The sequence below is a fragment of the Schistocerca serialis genome, chromosome 2 (genome assembly GCF_023864345.2).
Source record: "Schistocerca serialis cubense isolate TAMUIC-IGC-003099 chromosome 2, iqSchSeri2.2, whole genome shotgun sequence".
In the NCBI taxonomy this organism is placed as follows: domain Eukaryota; kingdom Metazoa; phylum Arthropoda; class Insecta; order Orthoptera; family Acrididae; genus Schistocerca; species Schistocerca serialis.
Window position 1 is genome coordinate 951,413,412 of NC_064639.1, and position 22,770 is coordinate 951,436,181.

The following is a 22,770-nucleotide window of genomic DNA, read 5'->3' on the forward strand; positions in this document are numbered from 1 at the left end:
AATTTCTATTTATTTGTGTGGAATGCGTGTTTTAATTTTCGTGAATCATTGTACCGTTACTGTATCTTTATCCGATAATATTTTATTCTTTTCATACTAATTTCATTTGAACTTCTGTAATAAGAACGAAACAGCATCTTTCATTCAGTTAAGTAACTTGTTCACTTTGTTTGAGTATCGTACCACAATGTGGCAGCTTGACTTAACTGTTTACTCATTGCGTATGTGAAGTCATTTAGACCGCGAAATCTAAATCAATGGCTCTTTCATGACTGACTTTAGTTACATGATTTCGAGTGACAAAGCATCCGAAGGTAGTATGTACATGCTCATACACGTGTGTAAGTCATTGTTCTCTGTTCGTTACAGAAACTACTGTTCAAACATATGGAAGGTACGATAGGCAATTACATCTCTATCATTAAAACTTTCAAGTCCAAGTACACTAGACACTCCGCTACCACCTCTCACAATGGCGACAGTGAACCACCCATTTCCATGTGAGAATGTATCGTTTATATCAAGGCTGAAATTAAGAGAACATCCATTAAATACACAAGGTCCATCGACGATAGCGTGGGCTGCAACACTCTTCACAGGAATGCGATTCTTCTTGTCCCCAGATGTTGTAGTAGTTCGATGTTCTCTATATTTTTGTACACTGTTGTGCGACGACGACGTCGATATCTGCTGTAAGGCATGTTGCTAAATACAGTGTGTACTGAAACTGTTCACTGGTATTTTCTTTTTCTACCATATCTAAATTTATTGCTAAACTGATTTCATTGAGGTTAGTGAGCAGTCTGAAAGGGAGTCTTTTACAGTACTTCCTTTAACGTTGGCCAAACTCTGTCCAATAATGGTTAACGGGATTAAAAACTTACACAGTGGCGAAGTTAATGCAGTTCCGTACCATACGATACAGACGCACTCTGAGAACAGCGGTTTAAATTTGTTTCCTGTGCGGAAATTTAAAGGAAACAGTAATTACTGCAGAAGACCTAATTAGGGTTTCATACCGCATAACTCACAGTCTTGTTATAACAATATTACCGCAAGTGCTTAAATAACGGAACAGGCAATGGAAATTTTTCACTAGTCCTCCTTACGGGAACTTTATATTGTGTTTCTCCAATAGTAAAGAGAGTCGTTACTACGTGTAGTGGAAATACTACGTACATCATTCTGAATATCTTTACAGTCATCCGAGTACATTATCTTATAGATAACACCATATGAGAGTGTTTCTGGTACCATATAACAAACCGTTTACGTAGGTATTGAATATCTACCTGTCCAATTACTCTTCGTTGTGGTACGTCCGATGTTATTTTCGTTTCTGGTGAACGCCTCGCAGCCATTACAACGTACCGGGTGCCAGTAGTAAAAATTAATCGTTCCTTTTTCGACTGACCATCTCAGTTCCTATGCAAGTGGGCGGAATGCACTGACGAACAGCGGTTTATAACTCTTCCGTCATCTACACACTACGAAAGTTCTAAGCATGAAAAATACAATGTAAATTAAACAATGATACTGTTTGTTCAGTGCAGTATGCCTTTACTTCTTTAGTATTTAAATATAAGTAAACTATGTGATACTGTTTCTAACACCATTCATTCGATAGTTGTGCATTTTATTTTTATGTTTGACATAATTGCATTGACAAAAATGTATTTGCCGAAAAGCGTGAATACCAGAAATTTGCAGTATCATACCACTTCCAAAAGATGACGTTGAGCACCCTCTACTCTGGATGCATGCACTGATTCAGTCGGGCAGGTTGTAATAAAGTAGTTGTACCTCTTTCACTAAATTGCAGATAAGCGCATTTATGTTCTTAGATTTGTACAGCCACCGGTCTGCATTTACTGAGCTTAGTTACCCTTTATTAATACTACGAGTTGTTACTGGCTTCGGGGTTCAAAGTAGTCTCGCTTTTATGGTCATGCAGTCAGTGAAGCTATCTCTCAGTGTTAAAGAGCAAAAGCTGCATTCCGCCTAGATAATCCGGCGCAACATTATTTCCTCTCCATTCTTAACTATCGCGGCTTAAAAGTGTCGCCTCTTCTGGCTTTTAATCAACACCTATTCTTTATCAGAATGAGATTTTCACTCTGCAGCGGAGTGTGCGCTGATATGAAACTTCCTGGCAGATTAAAACTGTGTGCGCCGACCGAGACTCGAACTCGGGACCTTTGCCTTTCGCAGGCAAGTGCTCTACCATCTTTTTTTTTTTTTTTTTTTTTAATCTCATTTTGTTCGCTTGTGTTCGTTTCATCTGCTAGGGGCGGACGTCGTAAGACATCCGGTTAAGTTCGTTGTTGATCGACTAACTCAGTTTTTTTGTTACAGAGGGCAGCTAACCCTCTGACCGAACACGCTGAGCTACCGTGCCGGCTTCCATCTGAGCTACCGAAGCACGACTCACACCCGGCCCTCACAGCTTTACTTCTGCCAGTATCTCGTCTCCTACCTTCAGAATCTGCCAGGAAGTTTCATATCAGCGCACACTCCGCTGCAGAGTGAAAATCTCATTCTGGAAACATCCCCCAGGCTGTGGCTAAGCCATGTCTCCGCAATATCCTTTCTTTCAGGAGTGCTAGTTCTGCAAGGTTCGCAGGAGAGCTTCTGTAAAGTTTGGAAGGTAGGAGACGAGATACTGGCAAAAGTAAAGCTGTGAGGGCCGGGCTTGAGTCGTGCTTCGGTAGCTCAGATGGTAGAGCACTTGCCTGCGAAAGGCAAAGGTCTCGAGTTCGAGTCTCGGTCGGCGCACACAGTTTTAATCTGCCAGGAAGTTTCACCTATTCTTTATGTTATAGGGTACATCTAATTTGGTCTGTGTGTATGATATTGTGGCTCGTGTTGCTGCCACCAAAATAGTTGTGTGGGCCTCCTTGTTACTGGAAGGAGTACACCGCCATAAAATCTTTAGTGTTTTATTAGCGTTCCTTTATTCTTGGTTTTTTTAGTAATTGTAAAGATACTATGGTCGTTTCTCTGGAAAATTATTAAATGTTTTCCTTTTTCTTCTGCCCCTCCACTCCGAATTGGGTGCAATATATAAAAATTCTAATGGAAGTGTTCTCTGAGATGGTTGAATTAAACCTGGTGACTTATTAAGCTGATCTAAATTCTTGTGATAAATTTCTCTCATTCATTAATATATTTGAAGCATATTATTGTGTGGTGGCCCTCTTCGCCAGCTCTTGTAATTAAATCAAAGGTTTGCTCATTGATTAACTATCTGCAATTAATTCAAGTCTGTGCTTCATTTGTAAAGGATTTTGGTGCAGCACCTTACTGTCAGTTTCACTGAATTCTTTGAACCACCTACCCAACATTTTCCCATAGTATTAGCTGAAGACAGTGTTGGTCGCGTACGCGTTTTGCACGTCTTGGAGTCACTCACGCCCATCTAGAAAGTATTTATTGAGGTTAACGAAGGCGATGTTGGCCTGTTGTACTCGACGATGCCCTTTAGCTACATTCTCTAAAGGATCGTCCTAAATTAAGATCAGCCTGAAGATGCCTAAATAAGGTGAAACGCGTAGTTGATGAATAAAAAAACTAAAATTGCAACCAAGACTGTTTTCACCTAATACTATTAAACACTGGTTTGCTGATTCATGCCACAGACGCATTGGAAGAATTTTGCCACAGTGTAAATTTTCGGTATATTTATCGTAATGTTAAATTTTTTTGAGGTCACAATCCTTAAATAAGTTCCAGTTATAATAAATTTATATTAATTTAATTTGTACATGTTGTCACCAGTGTTTCAGTGCTGTGATTTTAAAATTAAAGTCTTAAATACATTTTGTATCCTCAGTTATCCTTACTGCTACCAGTCCAGCAGCCTGTCTGTTCTGCAATCACCTCCCAGTCGTAAAAGAGTATCTTTTCTTTTTTCTTATTCTACACTTTTCCCATTAGAACTTCTTTTTCTGCTACTGCGCTAGCAGAATATTTGTTACTGTCCTTGCTGAGTTTCGCTTCTTCCAAAATCTTACCTTGGAGAAGTTGTCACGAGATATAAACGCACTCACTTGCACCTATGGACCGGAAAAATCTGACTTTTCATGATGCGTCCCATTACTAATTGCGTACTCCTAACTCCCAAACATACACACGTGCGCTTGGAACTGATTGGTTCGTTGAAAAAAGCATCTTATTCAAATAACAGACACTCTCTGTGGAAGTATGACTTCTTTCTATTGATGTCTGACGATTTCGTTCGAAACAGAAAGAAAACAAGTGGCACACAACATTAATGTTAAGAATTTAAACTTTGTTGTGTGTGTTACCAAAGATCGTTATAGTCTGTACCGTAAAAAAGCCTGTATCGTGGGATACAGTAGGGAACTATTTAGCACATATAAAGACTGGTTACCTGCTATGGAGCAAATACATGAAAGGGCTTATTTCAATAGTGGTACTAGTCCATTACCTCCACTTTTCCATCTATAATGTTTCTGAAATTGCCCGCAGCTCGTGGTCGTGCGGTAGCGTTCTCGCTTCCCACGTCCGGGTTCCCGGGTTCGATTCCCGGCGGGGTCAGGGATTTTCTCTGCCTCGTGGTGGCTGGGTGTTGTGTGCTGTCCTTAGGTTAGTTAGGTTTAAGTAGTTCTAAGTTCTAGGGGAATGATGACCATAGATGATAACTCCCATAGTGCTCAGAGCCAGCCAGCTTCTGAAATTAATGGTCCAAACAAACAGAAAGAAAGGTTCATCTATAGCAAGATGCCATTGCTGTTGTTGTTGTGGTCTTCAGTCCTGAGACTGGTTTGATGCAGCTCTCCATGCTACTCTATCCTGTGCAAGCTTTTTCATCTCCCAGTACCTACTGCAACCTACATCCTTCTGAATCTGCTTAGTGTATTCGTCTCTTGGTCTCCCTCTACCATTTTTACCCTCCACGCTGCCCTCCAATACTAAATTGGTGATCCCTTGATGCCACAGAACATGGCCTACCAACCGATCCCTTCTTCTGGTCAAGTTGTGCCACAAACTTCTCTTCTCCCCAATCCTATTCAATACTTCCTCATTAGTTACGTGATCTACCCATCTAATCTTCAGCATTCTTCTGTAGCACCACATTTCGAAAGCTTCTATTCTCTTCTTGTCCAAACTATTTATCGTCCATGTTTCACTTCCATACATGGCTACACTCCATACAAATACTTTGAGAAATGACTTCCTGACACTTAAATCTACACTCGATGTTAACAAATTTCTCTTCTTCAGAAACGCTTTCCTTGCCATTGCCAGTCTACATTTTATATCCTCTCTACTTTGACCATCATCAGTTATTTTGCTCCCCAAATAGCAAAACTCCTTTACTACTTTAAGTGTCTCATTTCCTAATCTAATTCCCTCAGCATCACCCGACTTAATTAGTTTACATTCCATTATCCTTGTTTTGCTTTTGTTGATGTTCATCTTATATCCTCCTTTCAAGACACTGTCCATTCCAAGTCCTTTGCTGTCTCTGACATATGCTTGAATATTTCTGGTATCTCAACTGCAGATTTTTCAGCGCTCATTTAACTTTAGGAGTCTGTATCCCAAAACGAACAAAAATGGACTTGTACCACTATTGAAATAACCCCTTCGTATGAAGTCTGTACACAAACGTTCTTTTCTTTCAGAATGACATCTGCTGTTGCACTAGATCGCTGTATCACCTGCGGCACAGGGAAACTTGGGTAAGGGTCTGCAGCGTCAAGGCTACCTTCCAGCTTATTTTCTCTCTGTCAGTAGGGTTTCTCGTTTCGAGACATCTGACGGTCTCACGCGATCGCCGAGTGGCGAGCATTGTTCCGCTGCTAAGCGGCTTTCTGTCTCCACGAAACTCATCGTCTGACTTTTTGGTCAAGCCGTCGGGAGTTTCTGCAGGCGCTTCGACGTGCTAAACGCTTCCATTACTTCCTCACCACATAATGGCGGATGTGTTTTAAGGTGTCTGACTTATAAGACCTAGCGCTGAGAATTCATTACAAATGAAAATGCATCTTTAAATTTCTTCGTCAACTATGTATAGCTACGTAAGCACATTACTTCTTTATGTTAATCAGTGATTTATTGGTCGAAGTTTCTTGCCTTATCAGCGGCACTAGAAGCACTATATTGTGGAAGAGTTCTTGACATAAATTTTGTATGTAATTATTTGTAACGTAGTTGTTGATTTCTGCGTTGCTTAGACAAACAGAATCGTATTACCGCTGCGCAGCAACTTCAGTCACTCTCATGATAAAATTAGTTATTTTAAAATAATTTTAAACTGCTTTTTAATATTAGTTCTGTGTTCAGCTTATAGATAATTACATCTCGAATTTTTCATTAGTAAGTAATACCAACATAATCCGTCATAAACTGGAACGTATATTGTGTTCGATCATTATGAATTACCTCGGAAAAAAACGATCTATGAGTATTTATACATACCAAGGAATTAGAAAATACTTTCCTTGTGAAACAATACTAGCTGTTTATCCACACGAAGTAATCAGTGCTATAGACAGGGGAGCTCAGATTGATTCCATATTTCTAGATATCTCATCAAATTCCGTGCGTATGGAGTATCGTCGCAGTTGTGCGAATGAAGTCGTGATCTCCTGTCATATGAGTCACAGTTCGTGGTAAGTGACGGAAAGTCGTCCAGTTAAATTGAAGTAATATCTGGCGTTCCAAAATGAAATGTTACAGGACCTTTAGTGTTGCTAAACCATACAACGACTTAGAAGTGAATATGAAAGGGTTTCCTACATTGTTTGCAGATGATGCTGTATTATACCGTTGAGGAAAGTCGGCAGAAGGTCAAAACCAATCGAAAAATTATTTAGACTAGATATCTGTGTGGTGCAAAAAGTAGCAACTGACTCTAAATAACAAAAAGTGTGGAATCGTCCAGATGTGTACTAAAAGGAATCCGTTAAATTTCGGTTACATAATAAATCTCACATATCTAAAGGCTGTCAGTTCTACTACTATGTAGGGATAACAATTACGACCAAATTAAAATGGAGCGCACACATAGAAAATGTTGTACCGAAAGAGAGACGAAGAAGGCTTTTTATTGGTAAAACACTTAGAATAAGCAACAGATCTATTAAAGAGACTGTCTATTCTACACTTGTACTCTGTCGTTAGATCTGCCATATTTCGCCGCCCATGAGGCTTTACAGTGAGGACAAGACTCCGACTTCCAACTTCTGTGACGAGGGGTAGATGTCCAACATGTTGTACCACGTTCGTGGTTTCACGGTCCTTCCGCTTTCCATAGATGCCCACGACATTAGTAGACGAAATGCCGAGCACATGTGGCATTTCCGAGATTCTTGCTGGTAGGTGCCGGGCCAGTCACAGTCCGCCCTTTGTCAGAGTCGTTTATATCAGTGGATTTCCCCATTTGTGGCCCGTATCGTCGCTGTATTCACATTCCTCTCTGTTCCGCTTACATACTTTCCATACCGCGTCACGTGCCCACAACGCCACATGAATGTTTTCAGTCTCGCGGCGGGTAGTGGTCATGTTCTGTCAGTGTATTTCCGTAAGGAGGCCGTATCAAATTCGTCTGTATCAATCATTATTACTTCATTTCTTTATTTGTTCCAATTATAAATGCCCTTGTCAGTTACCTACAGCACAAATCGAGAATAAGGAAGGTAAGTTGCAACAAATACACTTTATGAAATATAGCCACCTACAGGTATGAAGAAATACTCTGTATGCATGTGGTTGATGGGTTAGTTGTTTAATTAGTTACATGTTCCACAGATCATTTGGACGATTCTTTTATCGATGCCGAACGAGTCAGTAAACAAGATATGAATATGTGTTTAGTGTTAACATTAACAAACACATTATTTTTTAGTCCTATACCTGTAACTATACTTAACTTCTTTATGTAACTGATTACCAGTTTTTAAATACAAATTCATCAGGGGAATAGAAGGAGTTGACCAGGAGAAATTATTTTAAGTGAGATTTAAAACTTACTTTGCGACGTGCTAAACATTTTATGGTATATGGCAAATGATAAATTTTTTATTGAATAATAAACTCCTTTCTGAGCCACTGACAACTTTAATAATGTATGTTAAACGTCTTTTTTTCCTCTAGTGTTGTAAGTATGGATATCAATGCTCCTCTCAAAGTTTTACGTTTAATTATGATGAGTTTTAGAAATGAGTATAATCATTGTGGCGGCGCCTACAAAATGCCTGGAGTTAGGCGTATTGACTGCTTTAAGGTCAGTTGGTGAGCACCACATATTATTCTTAATGCTGTCTGCCTCGATAGCTGAGTGGTCAACGCGGGCGAATGGTGTGTAAAGGGCGCGGGTTCGATTCCTGGCTGGGTCGGGGATTTTCCTCCGCTCAGGGACTGGGTGTTGTGTTGTGTTCATCATCTTATCATCCCTATCGACACGCAAGTCGCCGAAGTGGCATCAACTCAAAATACTTGCACCAGGGGACCGACCTATCCGACGGGTGGCCCTAGTCACACTCTCTTTTTCAAAAAGAAAAAAAAAATTCTTAATGCTCGCTTTTGTGCAACCAGTACTCCCTAACTGAGGAGTTACCCCAGAAAATTATTCAATAAGACATTATTGAGTGGAAATATGTCGGGAGGTTAATTTGTTTGTTTCTAAGATTAGTACTTACACGAACAGAAAAAGTATTTGAACTTAATTGATTGAGAAGCTATGACGTCATCTACGTAAACCTACCGAGAACAGATCTGGTTAGGTATAGTACCTGGATGAAGAGAGCTTTTCAAACTGCAGAATTTTCTATTCGAAGGTTAACTGAATCAAAGCACAGGAGACATCATTTTGATACCTCGTAACACCAGCTATGGACTTGATAATGGTCTCAATTCGTCCGCCGAAGAAGAGAGTACACCAGTATGCTATATCTAGCTGAATTCACTAACTGATGTTTATATGATGATGATGATGTTTGGTATGTGGGGCGCTCAACTGCGCGGTTATCAGCGCCCGTACAAATTCCCAAACTTTGCTCAGTCCAATCTCACCACTTTCATGAATTATGATGAAACTGATGACGACAGCACAAACATCCAGTTATCTCGAGGCAAGTGAAAATCCCTGACCCCGCCGGGAATCGAACCCGGGACACGATGCTCAGGAAGCGAAAACTCGACCTCGAGACCACTCGACCGCGAGACCACCATGATTAGATCCCGTAGAGCTACTAAATTGAAGGGGTACTGTTTGCCACGTTTCCTTCGCTGCTTCAAATGTCCAGACTTTTTCCACACTTAATGCCCCCCAGTCAGCTACCTCTCATTCCTTGTATTGTAGGTGCAGCGTTGGAGCGTTGGGTGTCGCTGTGAGCAAACGGCCTTTCGCGAGAGACCTGACTCGAACTATCCAATCTGTGCTGATTTGTCTGTATTGTTTACTCGGGAACTGGTTGGGATGGTCCTCCCTTCACTGTCACTGACAAGGCGAGATCCTCGTTTACAATCCCTGTCCGCTAGTGCTGCTCTTACGCTGCGTTACACGGCAATGGATGGTACATCAGTCCTTGTAGAGAAGTTGGACACTCTGCCTTGACACTCCAACAATTCGAGCAATTTCATTTACTTTGTGGCCATTGGGACGTAACACGATACCTGCTTTCTCCCACTCTGTTACCGTCTTCAAGTCGACCCACCTTTCTAGGCTGCTTCCACACTACCGACTGCCACATACCCCGCACCTGTAATAGCTTACGTCATCAGTGGAGGGTCACCTGACCGTGTGGTACCTGTGGCAACACCGTCTCCAGCGCTCCAGAGCAAGCGGTGTGCTGTTTTAAGGAGGTGACAGATATTTTATCCAGTGGGCTTACAAAGTTGTAATACGGTGTTCGCAATATAAAAATAATAAAAGGTGCCTCATCAGACACTGGGAACAGTGACAGAAGAGCATAAACAGGTGATTCGTGCTGACTGAGCTTACATCATCTGCCCCAAGTGCGTAAGATGAAAATTGAGTACCCTAAGTTAATGTGCGTGAAAGATTTTCGGGATCAGTTTCATTTTGGCCACCCTTTATGAAACAGAGGCCAACGGGCTTGCCGCAGTGGTAACACCGGTTCCTGTCAGATTACCGAAGTTCAGCGCTGTCGGGCTGGGCTAGCACTTGGATGGGTGACCATCCGGTATGCCGAGCGCTGTTGGTAAGCGGGGTGCACTCAGCTGTTCTGAGGCAAACTGAGGAGCTACTTCATTGAGCCGCGCGGGATTAGCCGAGTGCTCTATGGGCACTGCAGTCACGGACGGTGCGGCTGGTCCCGGCGGAGGTTCGAGCCCTCCCTCGGGCATGGGTGTGTGTGTTTGTCCTTAGGATAACTTAGGTTAAGTAGTGTGTAAGCTTAGGGACTGATGACCTTAGCAGATAAGTCCCATAAGATTTCACACATATTTAAACATTTTTTTGCTTCATTGAGAAGTAGCGGCTCCGGTCTCGGAAACTGACATACGGCAGGGAGAGCGGTGTGCTGACCACTTGCCCCTCCATATCCGCATCCAGTGATGCCTGCGGGCTGAGGATGACACGGCGACCGGTCGGTACCTTTGGGCCTTGTTGGCCTGTGAGGGTGGAGTTTAGTTTTTTGTGAAACAGAGGCAACAAGCGGGGGATTTCGCAGCGAGAAAGGCTGGACGGATGTACACTGATCAGCCAGAACTTTAAGGCCACAGACTCGCCCAGGCGATGGCAGCGTCACCTGGCACGGAATGAGTGCTAATCAGACACACGCAAGGTGCGTGTATTATCAGTGAGTGTGCTGTACGTGTGTAGAATGGGAAAGGAGCGCTTTGTGTCAGTTTGCCCAAGGGCAGATCGTGATGGTCCAGGGGCCCATTATGAGCATTTCGGCAACTGCACGACTTGCCGGGTGTTCGAGGAGAGATGTGGTGAGTGTCTTCAACAAGTGGTGGAACCAAGTCAAACTAGGTCCAGGCGTCGTGTGTTTGGGCGGCCAACCCCTCACTACAGATGTCGGATTTCGTAGGCCCGGCAGAATGGTAAAACAGGGCAGGCGGCGCCCTGTGGTGGAATTAAGATCAGCCTTTAACGCTGGGCAGAGTATAAGTATGTCTGAACATATAGCGCACCGAACACTCATAACGACGAGTCTCGGCAGCCGGCTATCCACGCATGTGCCAATTTTAACGTTACAACATCGGCAACTACGACTGAAATGGGAACGTGACTATCGGCACTGGACGTTGGCGCAGTGGCAAAGCGTTATATTATCTCACGAATCCCGATACCTTCTTCATCATGCCCATGGGAGAGCGCGAATCCGTCGTCTTCCAGGGGAAACACCTCCTTGGTTCCTGTAGCGGCGGACGGAGACAAGCTGGCGGCGGCTCCATTATGCTCTGGGGAACATTCACGTGGGCGTCTATGGATCCAGGGAAGCTCGTGCAAGGCACAGTGATGGCTAAAGAGTATGGTATACTGTTTTCAGACCACATACATCCCTTCATAACGATCGTTTTTCCCGACGGCAGTAGCATTTTCAACAAGATAGTTTTGGTCCCCCAATTCCTCAGATCTTAAACCGATCAAAACATCTGGGATGTGATTGAACATGGCGGAATTTACGGGAATTAGGTGACTTGTGTGTGCAGATGTGGTGCTAACTCCCTCCAGCGGCCTACAAAGGCCTCGTTTCTTCCACGTCACGATGCATCACCGCTGTTATCTGTGCCGAAGGTGAACATACCGGCTATTAGGTAGTTGGTCATAATGTTGTAGGTTATTATTGTATATGGTCTGTGTCTGGTTCCAGTGTGCGCTAGCTCTCCCAGACTTAAAGCACCCACACTTACTCAGATTGATGGGAGACCACAATGAATTACATTACACAGTCTGTTCTTTCTCGACCCACTGACTGTACGTTATTAATCCTCTAGGGGGTCTGCATTGTTACATATCGGCCTTAACAGAGTTACACCATTACGGACTCCGTGTACTCCATCTGTATGTGTTTGCAGAGCAAGTATCTGTAATGAAGATGTTTGGCCCCAGCTCACCAGCTCTCATCGTTGATTCGCGAGGTGATTTTCTCTCCCCTGTCCCGGTAGCGGGCGCTTAGCGCTCTCGGCTACCCGAGAGGTTCCACAATAGAGCCTCCAGTCTTTATGCAAAAGTGATATATCAGATAGCATCCACAGCACTCCCAAATTGTTCGCTGAGACTGGTGCAGTATACAAATTGCTCCAGAGTCAATCGTCAAAATTCACGAAAATGACAGGAACGATCATTCGGAGCAAAAAAACTTTAGTAAACATGGACACCAAAACGCATACCGTAAGCTGTGAGCACTTGTTGATCTCCGCTACTACGAAATTCATCTTGTCGGTTGAACAAGTGTTCATAGGTCTTCAGGTATGCATTTTACAGCCTACGTTTGCTAGACTTTTTTTCTTTCTTTGGTCCATAGTACCTCCTTCCAAAATATGGAGACCAAAGAGGCTGCAGTAGAAGAGATTAATTTCGCAGTGTTGAAGACGAAGTGCCCTTACGTCTTAAGGTATGCATCTTAGAGTCCATGACTTCATTTGCCGGCCGCGGTGGCCAAGCGGTTCTCGGTGCTTCAGTCTGGAATCATGCGACTGCCACGGTCGCAGATCCGAATCCTGCCTCGGGCTTAGATATGTGTGGTGTCCTTAGGTTGGTTAGGTTTAAGTAGTTCTAAGTTCTAGGGGACTGATGACCTCAGTGTTAAGTCCCATAGTGCTCAGAGCTATTTGAACCATGACTTCTTTGCCTCGAATAACCGTTCCTGTCATGTGCCTGAATACTGATGATTCTTCCTGGGACACCCTGTATAAGAATATATCGTCACTGCATGGTCGTAGGGGAATGGAGATTGGTTTAGTCTATTTTCTTCTGATGCACAGATGCAACTTTTTTTTTCTTTTTAACATGATGTTTTTCCTACTAAAGTATCCGGTTATATGATTCTTCGTAAGCGTTTGGAACTTGACATAGTGTTTAAATATGTTGTAATACTAGGAATATGCGAAATCAGTGGTAGGGATGGCGACTAAAAGACGTAGATTTATTGGAAGGAAATTGGAAGAAGCGTTGGGTCTTTAACTGCCCCTGTCTCTCCAGCCCTTATCGAATATGCCTGACAGTAGACGTCGGAAAACGAGCTGCTAGGACTGCATCAGGTCAGTACAGCCCAAACGGAAACGCAACAAAATAGCCCTGGGAACTAAATAGGGGTATTCACAGTTCGTTACTGTCGCGCAAATCTGTCAGGTGAATTTAGCGAACCACTATTTGAGAAACACTGTTCAGGAATGCTGTTGACTCCACCATATCTCACATAGCTGTCAGAATGATGAAGTGATAGAGATTACGGTGCGTGCAGAGTCTTGTGGACGTGTTTTCCTCTCCTTGGAATGGGACAGAGATATGCTAACTTGCACAACGTGCACTGCAAAATATGTTTTGTAGAAGAAATAAAACTGCATTAGTTTAGTGGAGTACCAGCGAACTTTGCTCGTCAAATTTCTAGGTGTGAAATTAGATAACATGACAGGCCGAAAGTTCAGTTGCGTACTGTAGTAATCTATTATGTCTTCCATGAATTGGTGCTTGATGTACAATCGTTGCGTAACTGTGTAAGTCATCACGTAAAATTTGACCAACTTATTTGTTTTTAATCTCGTGTATTTGAAATCGCAACTGTTTCATTAACGTTTGGAGACACGAGAAAAGTTACTCTGCTCTTTAAGGGAGCTCCATCGGGTAGAAAGCTGAATTTATCAACTTGTTCTTTCGATTTCTAGAAACTAGTAGTTTCTCCACAGTAAAATTAGAATGAAAAATTAGCGATCAGTTCGAGGACACTGATCGACGTACTGAATCGAAGCGACCGATAAATAAGGCGAGCTGAAAAAATTCGGCGTGATTAATTCAACTTAAACAAAAGTAAAAGAATAGTCGTACGCTGAAGGCAACGGTTTGTCCTGTTTGAGGACAATCTCTGTATTTAAAGTAAATCCCGGTCAGGTGTCTGTACGGCCGTGTTTATCTCCGTGGTCGATATCGTCGTAACCACGTCGGCTTGCTACAGGTGACTGCTGTGACACCATGTCTTTATCGACAGTGAGGTACTGCATCTTTGTTTCCGTATTTCAGCTTTTGTGTTAGTCATCTGCGGTGGTAATCCCAAGTCAGCTCCAAATTTTTCTAAACTGGTGTGAGAAAATCCTACATTTCGACACTCAGGCTTGTTAAGATACAAGAGTAATGTTCGTTAACATGGTGCACTATACGAGCAATGGATTCTGTACTGTAAAACATTCAGCGGTTTGTTATTGGTTCACGACAGTAATTTGGCCAGTCGAGTTATGCGCTTTTTCGCTGACTTAGCTGAATGTAAGAGACAAAGTCCAAGCAGAATACGTTGTGAATGTACAAGAAGACGCGATCCATTGACGTTAACACTGTAATATGTGCGCCGGCCTGAGTGGCCGGGCGGTTCTAGGCGCTTCAGTGTGGAACCGCGCGACCGCTACGGTCGCAGGTTCGAATCCTACCTCGGGCATGGATGTGTGTGATGTCCTTAGGTTAGTTAGGTTTAAGTAGTTCTTAGTTCTAGGGGACTGATGACCGCTCTTAAGTCCCATAGTGCTCAGAGCCATTTTTTGTAATATGTGCTTCGGTCAAACGTAATAAGGCGACGTTACGGTGATATCACCTAGCTAATCGGAGAGCCCCTTGTTTACGAAAGCTGAATGCTGTCGGTCGAGTCAGTTAGCTCTACGGAGTACACTGATGTACTACGATGTCAACGTAAACAATATTCGTTTAGTTTCTGCTAGAATCTCTACGTATAATCACAGTAAAATTTTAAGAGCACATTTGCTATAGTCTGCACTTTAAGAAACACAACTAGCTCTGAAGGCTGAAAATTTTCTCAGATGCAAGCAGCCTGCCGCAGATTGCTTAGTCCAGAGATAAAACTAGACTATTTGACGAAAGTTTCAAGCAGCGTTTAATGTGTATCAGTGCTATGCACAGCCTACCTGTTTAGACTATTTGACGAAAGTTTCAAGCAGCGTTTAATGTGTATCAGTGCTATGCACAGCCTGCCTGTTTAGCCTATTGTGTTAGAATTTTGTACATCAGCCACAAGTTTCTTTCCATGTCTGGCGTCCACTGATTCTCTCTCTCTCTCTCTCTCTCTCTCTCTCTCTCTCTCTCTCTCTCTCTCTCTCATTGAACACAATCCAGAGTAAGTTTATAGAATTTATTTCTCAATTTCATCTTTACATGAATTATTTCTATATCGATGGGAGGGGTAAACAGTTCCGGCATTCGCCTTACAACCAAGGAAAACCTCCCAAAAACCCTGGTCGGAACTGAGGGGCCAAGTCTCCGCAGCATGACGCCGTCGAGGGGGGCACAGTAAGAAGCAGCTGTCACGAAGAGGCGTCGTCCTCTTGTTCAACGGTGTGTGGCAGAAGCGTAGAGTGGGTAGAGCCGCCGCTCCGTAATGTGACAGACACGCAGAGCAGAGTCGCAGATGCGTAGCAGAGTCGCAGATGCGTGGCATCCACTAGTCCACTCTGTACGTCCATGTGACGCTGCAGATCTTCTCGTAAACTCCGTACGTCCACTCGTCTACGGCCTCGACTTTCCGAAGCTCTGAACCTGCAACATGACCTGCGCACAGGACCTGCGCACAGACTCGTGGACGCATAGCGCAGACTCCTGGACGTGTAGTGTAGAGTCGGCGGACGCCTAACGTTTCGTGTTTTCGTGGATGCGCAGCGTAGACTCGTTGATGCGTAGCGTAGACTCGAGGATGCGTAGCGTAGACTAGGGGTCGCGCGGTGTACAGTCCCAACCCAGTTGACTGGCAGAAGTGAGGAGTACGGACACGTAGAATTTCCAGATGTATAATCCTAGACACAAAGTCACAGACATGTAGTGCTAGACGAGTAAGAGTCGCAGACGTGCACCCTCAGGCGCATGTCACAGATGTCCAGGCACGGCCAGATTGCAGTCACGCAGGGGTATAGAGTCGCAAATGGCAAGCGCCGCAGGTCGCAAATGACAAGCGCCGCAGATGTGAAGAACCGGAGATGTGAAGAACCGGGAATGTGAAGAACCGGGAATGTGAAGAGCCGCAGATGTGAAGAGCCGCAGATGTGAAGAGCCGCAGATGTGAAGAGCCGCAGATGTGAAGAACCGCAAACACGTATTCGCCGACGCACCTGTGGAGAGACGTACCTACCTACCTGTACTTACCTGTACTTACTTGTACGTGAGAAGTTCTCGCCGTGCAAAGCTGCCGTCGCCCCGTGTTGCCCTCTCCTGCTGCTGAAGTCGTCTGGATTTCAGCGGCAGCGCGTCTCCTTATATAGCCACTAGGCTTTGTTGAGCTGCCATTTCCGAGGAAACCGTAGCGGTACAGCATTATTGTCCTGGCCCTAACTAACATTATAGTAATCGCCAATACGTATTGCATGTACCCTTATAGTTTTTGTTAAGACACACTCTATCCAAACGTCTGATAAAGTCGCTCTTAATGTTTTTGCAACCTTTTAAAATAGTGATTTGCAACCAGTAAGCAATGACACAAACGAATTTTCGAATCTTGATTCGCATGATGATTTTACGACAGCTACTCGGCTTTTCGCGTCGAAAGCAGCATTCTTTCGTGCGCGCTCTTCTAAAATCCTTATCGTCTAAGTCTTTGGGTTAAAATCGAAAGCAACGTCAATTGATTAGTAACATTTGTAGAATGAAATGTCCCATCATTACTTTGAACGTTCGTCACTAACTTTGTTTCATTTCATTCTGAAACTGTAATACTGCGATTATATTATATGAGTCAGTAGTACTTTCCATGATGATAACACAGTCAACTTATTCATGGATTTTTATCATATCTTTGGGAATATTTATAGGAATTTTAGTACTTGGGATGATGATGGCCTACTAGGGACATAAAGTTCAACCATCTACCATCGAAACGACTTAGTCTGGGATGTGCAAGGAGAGTATAACGTGGTCCAATGAGTATATAACAGTGCCAGACTTGACGAGGTAATCATTCCACAGAATTTCTGTGCAGAGAATGGATACATTTGCTGTTTTATATAACTCTGACAAAGGCAAACTTTTATGGTGGTAGGGGTACGTTCCTGTAGGACCAAACTGCTGAGACCATTGGTCCCTAAGCTTACACACTGCTTAATCTAACTTAAACTAACTTCCGTTAAGGACAACACACACACATGCCGGAGGGAGGACTCGAACATCCGACGGAGGGGGGGGGGGGGGGGAGGGGGGAGCCGCAAAAAGCATGGCAAGGCGCCTCAGACGTCGCTGCTTTCCGAGCGGGAAGGCGTGCCGGTCCCCGGCACGAATCCGCCAGGAAGATTAGTGTCGAGGTCCGGTGTGCCGGTCAGCCTCTGGATGGTTTCTAAGGCGGTTTCCATCTGCCTCGGTGAATGAGGGCTGGTTTCCCTTATCCCGCCTCAGTTACACTATATCGGCGATTGCTGCACAAAAACTGCCTCCACGTACGCGTACACCGTCAGTACCCTAACACGCAAACATTTTGGGGTTACTCTCGTCTAGTATGAGACGTTCCCGGGGGATCCACCGGGGGCTGAGCCGCACAATAACCCTGGTTTCGGTGTGGGGCAGCAGTGGGACGGTTGGATGCTGTGGCCTGTTGTGGGGTTGTGTACCTCTGACGGTTACGGCGAGACGAAGCCTCCCCATAGTTTCTAGGTCCCCGGTTCAATACACACACAATACAAACCTCCCGCAGCAAAATGTTATGGATTTCTGGGTGTATAGGAATACAATAAAACGGCATGAGTCATCAGATATTGTTTGCTGTTTTCTTTGGTGTCTATCGAATGTTGGCGAATGACCTTTGATACTGCTAACGGTCGTAAAGGCATTGGATGTCCACACCTCGCTGACGAAAACGTATGTTGACCACCGTGTAAAGCAGAACACATAGAAACCTGAAATATTACCATATAGATACAATTATCGGGACGGTACAAATGTTATGGACTAACGAATCATGGAATCGGTTACATCAAACCGATGATCTAGTCAAATTGTACGTGTTCCACGAAGACACCTTATCGAGAAGTGCACCACAGGGAAGAGTCAGACGGTTGCCGTGTCATGCTGGGGGAAACAATGAAATTTCTAATCCCTACTTTTGCGTTATTTTCTTAAGGCAGGATAGAGGATGTGAACAACGTTAATACTATCTCCTGTAAACCAAATCGGAACAACTTGCTGTTGTTTCGAACACCAGATGTGAAGGATACGCATTTGAATTCCTTATCGTAACACTGAGACGGAACACTGTGCAGAGTGTATCTGTTTACAGCAAGTAGCGCGAAGTTAGTCCCGCATTCCGATATTGATCTACAAGAGCACAATAACCTTAATCATATTCTCAAGTACTTTGAAAAGTAGGGAAGAAGGGCTGGCGGATTTGAAAGTGAACATTGTGTGAACGCCGGAAATCTTTCTGGGATAACTAATTGGGGATCGAAGTTTAGTCGCAAAAGACAGGGCTCTGGATTTTAATCCTGTCTGGCACACAGTTTCATATGACAAGAAGTTTCATAACCATGTTCCGATGCGCGTATGTCGCTCCTGCTGTCGAAGTAGAAGCTGTACTATAGCTAACGCGGATACGAAAGTAGGTTAATTACAAATTTTGACGCAAGAAGTTACTATAAATTGTAGCTTTTGTTCATGCACTCCGCACATGCAGGACGACAAATGTTCTAATTTTAACAAGAACGAGAGTAGTAAAAGCTTCATAGAGAGGCGCGCCTGTTCACATCCTAGGACGGGTTAGTTTCAACGAGTCCTCGTCAACGACGAATTCTTTGGCAGGGAGTGAGATCAGAATGTAACGTACCGTCTACGAGGAGGTTATTGATGAAGTACCAGCTCGCACAGAACTTGGATGCACAAGGGAGTCTGCCGTGTCCTTTTCAAAATAGGGTTATCGACATTGGTCTTAATGGGTTAGGGAAACCTTGGGAAAACTAAATCTGGCTGGCCAGACAGAGATTCCAGCCGCAATTCTCCAGAACGCCAGTCCATTGACTCTTTTGATATTTCTTGCTTTAGCAGCCATCATGTCTAACTCTAAGATTCTTTCCACAGAGTAGCAGAGATTGCAGCACTTTGCATATGACGTAATCTGTGGTGTGAGCTACCAGTAGCAGATAGTATCTTTCCTCTACGAAAGGCTGCAAGATTGTTGTCTATCAATGTGATTCGCTGATACGTTTGGAGGCTGCGTACCATATGTTAACGTCCTTTCATTAGTATTTTAATAACAGTTCACAAAACCTGCTTAATATTTTGGAACAGGTATCCTGAAATAGTAAGCTGTCGCCTACTTCTTTAGAAAGTCAGAACTGAAGGTAAAACTAAAAACAAAAGCTAAACGAAAAGCCACACTCAGCTCTTCGTGCGTCTTCGAAGGTCCACCTGGACCAGGCTCTCGGGAGAAGTAGCGGCGCTGGCTAATCATATCGGACGGGTTAACGACGGCGCACGGACATGTTGTCTGGTGAGACAGTTATTGTTGTGAACAGGCCAAACTATTTTCCCCCGGCCACAACTGTGGTTTCTTCGACTGCTCAGGGAGAAGGCTCAAAAAACTAGAACACATGAAATATTAGTTCACTTTATTACACAAATGAATAAAAGATTTACTTAACTGTGGCACACTTCTTTGCTACTGGATCGATCGATAAGTTTCAACTGTTATTGACTATTAAAGCATCATTTGATGCACCGATTAACAAACTGCTCTCTTGCAGTACAGTGCTTCACATTTAAATGAACAAGTCCATTAGAAACTCCAACTATGACGCCAGTCCTATACCATGAGGTTGACGCCTTCAGATGAGGTCACGATCTGGGGCAGAGCAGTTGCGAGCTCGACACTACATTGACCTCAGTGTGAGGGCGCTGCTATGCTGAGAGGGGAGATGTTATCTTCCTGTGCGGCTAATCCAGGCGGAGGTTCGAATCCTCCCTCGGGCATGGGTGTGTGTGTTTGTCCTTAGGATAATTTAGGTTAAGTAGTGTGTAAGCTTGGGACTGTTGACCTTAGCAGTTAAGTCCCATAAGATTTCACACACATTTGAGCATTTTTTTGTTATCTTCAGGAGCGTCTCCCACATGTCTCTGTGGACTGCAGCGAGTCCTTCCTGATGTCTGTGGTATGGATTCTCGCTGCCGACTTTGCTGTGGCTTCACGATCTCATACAATACCACAGTTATACTACAGTTTTATATAAATTCAGCTAAGTGCTAATGACGTCGAAAGCAATAGTCTGATGCGGACGGTTATATTGGGTGTGTCCGTAAGAGCGTGCAAAAATAGAGCGGACGTAGGGAATGCTCCACTGAATAATTTGAGGTAGGGATCCCGGTGTCTGACAAGCCAGCTTGTGGACATCTTGAAGTAAATTTGTCTACCGCTTTGTCTAGCACTGCTGTTTTCCAGCTTATTTACAACTAACATGCGTACAAGTTTATCCATACTGTGTTGTTTATTTACATATACATTCTTCATTTTCTGCGAGGAGTCCGCAGCTCGTGGTCGCGCGGTAGCGTTCTCGCTTCCCGCGCCCGGGTTCCCGGGTTCGATTACCGGCGGGGTCAGGGATTTTCTCTGCCTCGTGTTGACTGGGTGTTGTGTGATGTCCCTAGGTTAGTTAGGTTTAAGTAGTTCTAAGTTCTAGGGGACTGATGACGATAGATGTTAAGTCCCATAGTGCTCAGAGCCATTTGAACCGTTTTTCTGCGAGGAAACAAGGAGGACAAGCCTGATTTCCTGGAAGTCATGATGCAGGTTTTGTTTACTTGTCCACAAAGTGGCTCTGTCGTATCGTATTGACATTGTCCGATGACAGAAAGTGCTATCAATCAACGGCAGACCAAGTCATTATTCAGTGCTGTTCAGAGACGTACACTGCAATACGATGGAACAATAGGGTGCAGCATTTCCTGATCCTTGGGCTGGAACAGGAATTCTTATTCCATAGCCTGCGAGGTCACGTGACTGAATCCCCTTGATTATGTCCTATGGGAATATCTAAAGTCATTTGTGTAAGAGACCCCAGTGGATACGGAGGTGGAATTAGTTGCAAGAATTGTTCCTGCCTGTGCGTGAATCGGAACACCCCAGGGTGCGTCAGAAACTTGTTCGCCATGCTTGCATTGAGGTTGATGGCCGTCAGTTTCAGCATATTTCCATAGGATACGACACAAATGGTACGTTCATTGTGTCAATGATGGTATTTGCAGTTAACTAATGTAAATAAAAAGTACGCAGTAATGTGACGTTATTCCTACTATCTCCATAAGCTGGTTTGTCAGACGCCAGGTTCGCTACCTCAAAGTGTTCAGTGGAGCATCCTCTATGCCCTGTTAAACTTTTTCATGATCTTGCGGGAACTCCCTATATTTCAGTTTCATGCGAATTCAGTAATGGTTTAATTAAATCTGGAGGGGCAGTCATAGTGGGAACACATGTTGTCTGGTGCTGCAGTCGGTCAAATCTTAATTTTGTACAGAAATAATGAACTATAAAATATCAAGAACCGTAACGTGTAATAAGTTACCGGTGTCTTGTGAATGTCAGGTGTCTCCCTTAAGAGTTCAAATGGCTCTGAGCACTATGGGACTTAACGTCTGAGGTCATCAGTCCTCTAGAACTTAGAAGTACTTAAACCTAACTAACCTAAGGACATCACACACATCCATGCCCGAGGCAGGATTCGAACCTGCGACCGTAGCTCCCTTAAGAGTCGTCAGGCTTATTTTTTCTGGTGGTCCGGCAGATACTTGGAATTTAGTTTCCGAATTGTGTAGCTGGAGTCATCCCAAAAAATTATTGCACGTCATGTCTTTCATGCGACGATCACTGACAACAGAAAGTGTTGACTTGTTTTCCATTACAAACAAAATGTGTTTGCAGCAGAATTTTGTGTTAGAACATTACGAATTACCTCGAAGAGAACGGTCAATTGACACGCAGTCAACAGGGATTTAGAAAACATCGTTCTTCTGAAATACAACTAGCTCTCTGCTCATACGAAGTGCAGAGTGCTATTGACAAGGGATTTCAAATTTATTCCGTATTTCTAGATTTCCAGAAGGCTTTTGACACTGCACCACACAAGCGACTTGTAATCAAATTGCGTGCTTACGGAATATCGTCTAAGCTATGCGAATGGATTCGAGATTTCCTATCAGAGAGATGACAGTTCGTAGTAATAGACGGAAAGTCATCGAGTAAAACAAAAATGGTTTCTGGCGTTCCCCAAGGTAGTGATAGTCCCTCTGCTGTTGCCGGCCGATTTGTCCAAGCGGTTCTAGGCGCTTCCGTATGGAACCGCGCAACCGCTACGGTCGCAGGTTCGAATTCTGCTTCGGGCATGGATGTGTATGATGTCCTTCGGTTAGTTAGGTTTAAGTAGTCCTAAGTTCTAGGGGACTGATGACCTCAGATGTTAAGTCCCATAGCGCTCAGATCCTGTTGAACCATTTGAACCCTCTGCTGTTCCTTATCTACATAAACGATGTAGAAGAGAATATGAATAATCGTCTTAGGTTGTTTGCACATGACGCCGTTGTTTATCGGCTAGAAAGTCATCAGAAGACCAAAACAAATTGCAAAACGGCTTAGAAAGGATATCTGTATG